This window comes from Bemisia tabaci, chromosome 10 (genome assembly GCF_918797505.1).
Source record: "Bemisia tabaci chromosome 10, PGI_BMITA_v3".
NCBI classification, from domain to species: domain Eukaryota; kingdom Metazoa; phylum Arthropoda; class Insecta; order Hemiptera; family Aleyrodidae; genus Bemisia; species Bemisia tabaci.
This window is the reverse complement of record NC_092802.1, coordinates 32,876,926-32,884,005: the sequence shown is the minus strand read 5'-3', so window position 1 is coordinate 32,884,005 and position 7,080 is coordinate 32,876,926. Positions and strand designations below refer to the sequence as shown.

Below are 7,080 nucleotides of genomic sequence, written 5' to 3'. Positions count from 1 at the left end.
TTCCTTTTGACGTAAATTAGTTCCGTTCATCGGCGAGTGCCCCACACGCGATCCTCGTTTCCGAGATCCCACGAGTGAAATTTATTGTTCCCCCCGTCTCTGATTTCGGCGCCGAAAGCCGAAGAAAGTTCCGCCGTTACCGTCATCTTCGCGGCGTACACTGGACCGCTAGTCGATAGGACACGGAAAAAAAAGTGTTGAGGGTTATCACCTAATATTGTGGTAGTACCACAATTTGTTGGATGATACGGAAATTCCTTATTAATTTTGGTAGAACCGCAACTGGACTGCATTTTGCAATTTGGAACTATAGATTCTGGCCCGGTTTAAAAACAACGTATGCGCAATTGGTTTCCCTATGCACGTAAGTGTTTTTTCAGATGAGCTAGAATCTATAGTTCCAAATTGCAAAATGCAGTCCAACTCAAGTTAGGGCAGTACCGTAACATTTGGGTTAGTAACCTAATTCCAGACAATATCCCTGTTTTTGCTTTCACAAAATTATTGACACTTAGGGATTAAAAAATAAATTCCTTTTTCTATTAAAAAAATACAGTGATAAGTAATGTAACTTACGCGAGGATAGTGCTGAAATAGATAATCTATTCGGTTGAGACTCTTCTCCAGACAGGTCTGGTGGATCAACATGGAAAGAACTCTCAGGTTCCATGTCTGAATCTGATGAAGATACTGATCGAGTAGACAAACACATACTTTCCCAACTAGGGGATAAACAATGATGGATAGGTTCTTCTTTTAATTCTCCCGTAATCGGACACACCTGAAATAAAAATATATACAGAATAACGCTGATTACATTGTCGTGAAATAAAGTTTAAAATTAATTTTAAAAGCAGCACTTGAGTAATTAACTCTATTTAAATATAAAAACAATGATTTATTATTACCAATGTAACTGTAGGTTCAACATCAAGCGAAGTTGATGACGCTGTAGGCGATGATTCTTCCAGGAATTTCACTATATTGTGACGCTCGTCTGAACCGTGAAACATAATGCTTCCAACTACTTCAGAGAGATGTTGGTACCTAAAGATGGATCGAGCTGAACCAAATTGAAATAATACCAATTAATTTACATTCTGAAATTTGCTGTTTGCGTCAAAAATTTCATGCTCGACCTCTCCAATTGATGCGATCCACTGAGCGGCGGTGCTCAGGTGATTGAAATAGACCTCTTCGCGGCCGAGAAACAAACGCAACTCGCGAAACAAGCACAAGAGCTCATGCAGGAGCCCAATAGTCTGAAGTAGAGGCCGACGTCACATGTTTTTTCTTCAAAACCTTACATTGAAAGCGAATTGTAGAATGGGAAATCTTAAAATAGACTTTTAAACAAGATTTTATCAAGTCTGTTAGACGCGGATCAAATGGAAGTTTGCTTTTACCAATGACGCTGGATCGCCATCGATGCAAGTAACAAGGGAGATAGCGGGAAATTTTGAAACACCTGGAAGTGATGTTACAATTTACTTTTATTGCTATCGTAAAGTTTGCTTGGACGGATGAAAAGTTGTGTATTTCGATTTTTTGTCAATTTTTACTCATGATGCCGTTAATTGGCGTTCAAAAGTTGCCCTTTACTAAAAATAAATTTAGAACTAATCACTTAACATTTTCATCAGCATTGAACTCGATTATACGCTGGAAGAAAAGGCCCTTGGATTTTGAGTCCAGACTCTTAAAAACATTGACAAGGAAAAATGCTCTTGATTCAAGCAAAAGTACGATTCAATCAAGAGTATTTTTTCTTGTCGTTCTTTTTAAGTTTGGACTCAAGATCCAAGGGCCTTATCTTCCAGCGTATAATCGAGTTCAATGCTGATGAAAATGTTAAGTGATTAGTTCTAAATTTATTTTTAGTAAAGGGCAACTTTTGAACGCCAGTTAACGGCATCATGAGTAAAAATTGACAAAAATTCGAAATACACAACTTTTCATCCGTCCAAGCAAACTTTACGATAGCAATAAAAGTAAATTGTAACATCATACTTCCAGGCGTTTCGAAATTTCCCGCTATCTCCCTTGTTACTTGCATCCACATCCTTTGCATCCTTGTTACTCCCATGTTACTTTTTAAGTTTGGACTCTAGATCCAAGCGACTTCTTTTTCCAGCGTATCTAATCAGTCATTAACAAATGCTTTTCAGAAATACTGAATGGTCAGAAGTTTTGGTACATGTTTTCAATCTTCCCAACGAGAGGTAATCACCCTGCATCTGCTCACATGCGTTAATCCACGAGATGCGACGTGACTCGCCCTCTGCAGGCCGATTATTGAAATTGATAGACAAAGCTATAGACAAAGTAGACATAGGGGGGTATAAAGCAATTCTATTGGTTGAAATGGGTGGTTCGCATCGACTAAGGGGGAAAATGATAGACTAACTGTCGGGTTTCTCGTGGGTTGCCGTTAGTTAGTCGATTACCTACCTCCTTTGTCCATTGCAGCAACCCGTTTCCACCAATAGGATCCCTCCAAATCCCTTTGTCGTCTTGTCCTTTGCATTGCAGCAACCCGTTCACCAATAGGATCCCTCCAAATCCTTTTGTCGTCTTTGTCTATCGCTTTATCTATCAGTTTCAATAATCGGTCCACTGCTCGGGTCGAATCTCGACGAAGAAATGAACGAGCGAGTGTGTCAGTCCTGCGAATGCATTCAATATGAAAGCGTTAAAAAATTGCTCCCATCAAATTTGTCACGGAACGATGCATAGCGCATACATGCATGCTCCGTTAGCGCTATTTTAGAGGCCCACTGAGCGCCGACCGGCCGCTCAGTGGTCCTGTACGGAGCTGTAATTTTAAAAACGTGAATTTTTTGGAAGTATCTGTAACTTCTGGACTCAGCGACCCTCAAGAGTCCCTAATAATGCATTTTGCTCAGTTTGAACATTAAATCTGATTTAATAACAGTCAAATCCGACTTTTTTGCGCGCAAAAATCGGTCGGCGCGCGTTGAGCGGAAACTTCAATCGATCATAACTCCGGAACCGTTCGGTTCCCCAGCTTATACGACCACTCGTTGGATGCGGAAAAAGACGAACAATTTAAAAAACTGGTTTTGGTTCAAATCAAAAAATGTGAAATTTCAGTTTAATCTGTTTAAAAGAAATTGTTTTTCCTCAAAAACTGAAAAAAAGCACATAAGTTAAGTTAAAATTTAATTTTGGGATTTTGACCTTTAGAATCTTAAAATATGCAATTTTAGACGGTTTTTCGTCCAAACCGGGCCTCAATATCTTGTTTCGTTCGAAAGATATCGAGGGTCACAGGTTTTGACTTCCGCCCCCCCTAGCGCCCCCCCAAATTTTTTTGGGGGTCTGAAAATTTGGGGAAAGAAGCGCTCCAGTATTAGTAACTGATAGACGAAGTTTGAATAAGTTTTAGTGGGGGGGCGAAAAATGTCGTTTTTGCATACGGCTCTTTTCCCTTCGTGGGCTAACTTGTTACCTACCCCAAGGTACCGGGGCAGGTGGCACCTGCCCAGTTACCCATTGTAAGGTTGCTGTGCTTCAGTCTTGTTTCCTTCTGCAAATGTCCAAATTAATTGACTATTGTGGACTTTTAAGTGCCGAAGACCAATAATCAGTGTTCCCAGCACACTAAACTTCTAACTTAGGTAAATTATACCATAACTGAAGCATTACTTAATTATATTTTTGCCGCTAACTGTTACGATATCACTTTTAACGACTTAAACATGGTTATAATAATTCAAATGAAATTATCTGAAACCTTCATGAGAAGGACATTCCTTTCTGGCCAATGAGAATTACAAATAATGCCCCCCTTAAAAATGAAGGGAACTTTTTGGCGCCTGACTCTACCCCAAATCAGCCTTCCGGCTTTATTTTTTTTTCTTTTTTTAAAAATTTATCATGCTTAATCTCACTAAAAGTGACCAAACAGTGTCCTGGTATACAATACGACTTGATAAGTAGTAATACAGAAAGTTGTAAGCATTTATGTACAAGGAAACAATTTTTTTTTACCGTTATTCAATTCTCAAATTTGAGGGGTTGTTTGCCGCTAAGTGTTACGACATCATTCTTAACCACTTACACATGTTTATTTACATTCAAATGACATTTTCTTAAACCTTCATGAGGAGGACATCACCTTCTGGCCAATGAGAATTAGAAATAATGCCCCCCTCCAAAATTAAGGGGGGTTAGTCCAGTTACCGCACGACGTTGGGTAACTGGGTCCAAAAAACGGGAAATTTTCGAAAATTTGTGGGAAAAAATTGAAAGATGAAATTCGACTTTTGACTCTTCCTACATTTAGACAATGTGTTGTACTCACTTAAAAAAATTTAAGTGTAGCATGGTTCTGCTACTGGGGTAGCTGCTTTGAGGATGCGAAATTTGACGAATAGCCTCGTGGCGAGGCAGGGGTCGTAATGGTTAGAATTTTACTCACCAGACTTTGGGGGCACCCCCCAGGTGGATGTTCACCGATAGGAAGTTGCAGTCTTCTAAATGGTAGGCGAAGACCGTGCCTGCCTTCCCGTAGTACAGGTACTGCGACTCGACCCCGGCTATCCTGCCGGCATTGGTGCCGTCCAATAAAGACGGGATCCTGTCAAGCTCCAGGACCTGAAGAAGCAAGGGAACAGAATACATAAAGCATATCAGTCTTCCGAATGGTTTTGCTAACAATTCACCTTCCAAAGAAGCACCATTCTTAACCACTTACACATGTTTATTTACATTCAAATGACATTTTCTTAAACCTTCATGAGGAGGACATCACCTTCTGGCCAATGAGAATTAGAAATAATGCCCCCCTCTCCTATCTTTGCATGGAGAGTTTGTCTTCATGTCGACGTGGACTCTCAGGGTAAGGTGGGATATCCCCTCCATTTTGGCCTCAACTTGAGAGCTTTTTTTGAGCTTGGGAGATGATTTCAGAGAAAAACCAGTGGCACCATCGTGTTTCTCGTGACCTTTTACCCAAGATTCAACAGTCAAATCGCAAATTCCTCACACATGCAACATCTCCAGTATGCCAAATGGAATTTCGATTATTTAGCCATGGTTTGGTAGCGTATAGCCATCAACTGTGACATTACATAAAGAACCCACACAGGTGCCTTTCGGAGGAATGTCGCCCTATGCATTCTTATAATCGAGTACAGTTAATAGCGTAAATAAGCAACAACGGTGGCCAAAATGTCAGACTCAAATGTGCTTTTGGCAGATTTCGCTCAAATGTTTTTATGGTGAGCTGATCCTAGAAATGTCTTAGTGTTTGAGGTAGAGTTGTAAGCTTGGAGTTTATTCACAGAACATATCCTCATTTTATATCATGGAGATTACAGCGATTATAAAATAAATCGAATCGGCCACTGGATATGTGTTTACCATAAAAATGATACAGTGCATATTTATGATTCTTCACATCTTGATCTATCACAGAGAGATAAACAGATCATAAGAACAGTATATCCAAACCACAAAGAAGGGTTGCCAGTTTTCAAAGTCGTAAGCTTCATACATTCATAAGTTTCGTAAAAATACAATTAAAATTTTTTTGCATAGGTCAATAGAGGGTAATATTTTGCGTCTTATTATTGTGCAGTACTGACATAAGCGTTGTAAGCAATATGAAGTCGTCTTGAGGATGCGAAGTTTGACGAATAGCCTCGTGGCGAGGCAGGGGTCGTAATGGTTAGAATTTTACTCACCAGACTTTGGGGGCACCCCCAGGTGGATGTTAACGGATGAGGAGGTTGGAGGAGAAAGCATCATTTGAGTGGACTGGAAAACGAAATATGCGCTATAATTAGAAAAAGGGGGTTTTGCGATAACTGCAATGGCCCAAATGGGCCTGTGTCAGTCCTGCGAATGTATTCAATATGAAAGCGTTAAAAAATTGCTCCCATCAAATTTGTCACGGAACGATCAATTTAATTTGATCTAATACGGAGCAGCAGTCGGACATCCAAAAGAAGCCGACGCATTTTTCTGAACCGTCGAAAAAGTCAGTCGTATCCCGCGGCTGTCTTGCACGGATTTGGCGATCCAATTTAATGCCCCGCTCAGAATACCTCAAATTCTGTTTACCCGATTCCACGCATGTTGAAACATGAAACTTCCATCTTCTGATGAGCCCTGAGCTCCACGAGAATGCACGTATTCGATAGTTTATCCGATGAAATGTATGATTGGTTTTATGGACCACCGATTCGGGTTCGAATCGATAAATCCTTCTTTTGAACGGCGCGCTATTCTCTGAGCGACGTATTGCTCAACGATCGGTTGAAAAACAGTTCGTAACGTGAAAAAATTACTATTGGAGGATTTTACGTCATACGTTACAACGGTTATTGAAACGTAGATTCTTCTCATTGTTTATAATTTTTTTTATCTGTTTCTCAAGACATAATTATTTTACACTTTGCCGTAACTGATACTTGTAAGAGATTACGAAGCTACAACAAGCAGTGCTAAACGCAAAAGAAAATATTCCACAATCTAAGCAATTTCTTGAGGTAAATACGGAACACTGGAAAAACAAACACATTGGATCTGGAGTCGAGACTCATACAAATATCGACAAGAAAAAGTATACTTGATTCAATCAGAATCTAGCATAAACCAAGGACCAAGCCTCTTAATTTATGCGGATTTCGTTTTGATTCAAGCAAAAATCCGATTGAACCGAGAGTATTTTTTCTTGTCAATGTTTTCAAGAGTCTGGACTTTAAATCTAATGTGTTTTTTTTTCCAGTGAGCTATGTATGAACTATGCAGAACTAGCAATATTGGATCTTCAAGCTCTTGTCAATAGAGCAGAATTGGTCGCCTGAGATTCGAATTGAACATCTAACCTTAATGAGCTCATCCCATCGATTCCTTGGCTGCATTGATATCGAATGAAAGCTTGCAGGCAACTTTCGTGCACTCGAAAATAAGTAATACTGTCTATTGTAATTTTTTTTGTCAGTTTTGTGTTTCTGTACGTACTTGAGTTTTTTACCTCGTTGATATTCTAAGGTTATCATGCCTCTTTAAGCCTTAGACTTCATCCAGGAATCGAGCCATTTACAACTC

At 39.7% G+C, this 7,080-nt stretch overlaps 1 long non-coding RNA gene across 1 annotated transcript in view; it reads right to left on the bottom strand.

Annotated features, from left to right (window-relative positions):
- Positions 1-908: 908 nt before the first annotated feature.
- LOC140225647 (uncharacterized) overlaps positions 909-7,080 on the bottom strand; it is a 67,051-nt gene continuing 60,879 nt past the window's right edge. The window contains exon 2 of the long non-coding RNA XR_011900653.1: positions 909-2,451. This is a non-coding gene — a long non-coding RNA (uncharacterized lncRNA). The remainder of the gene's footprint in view (positions 2,452-7,080) is intronic.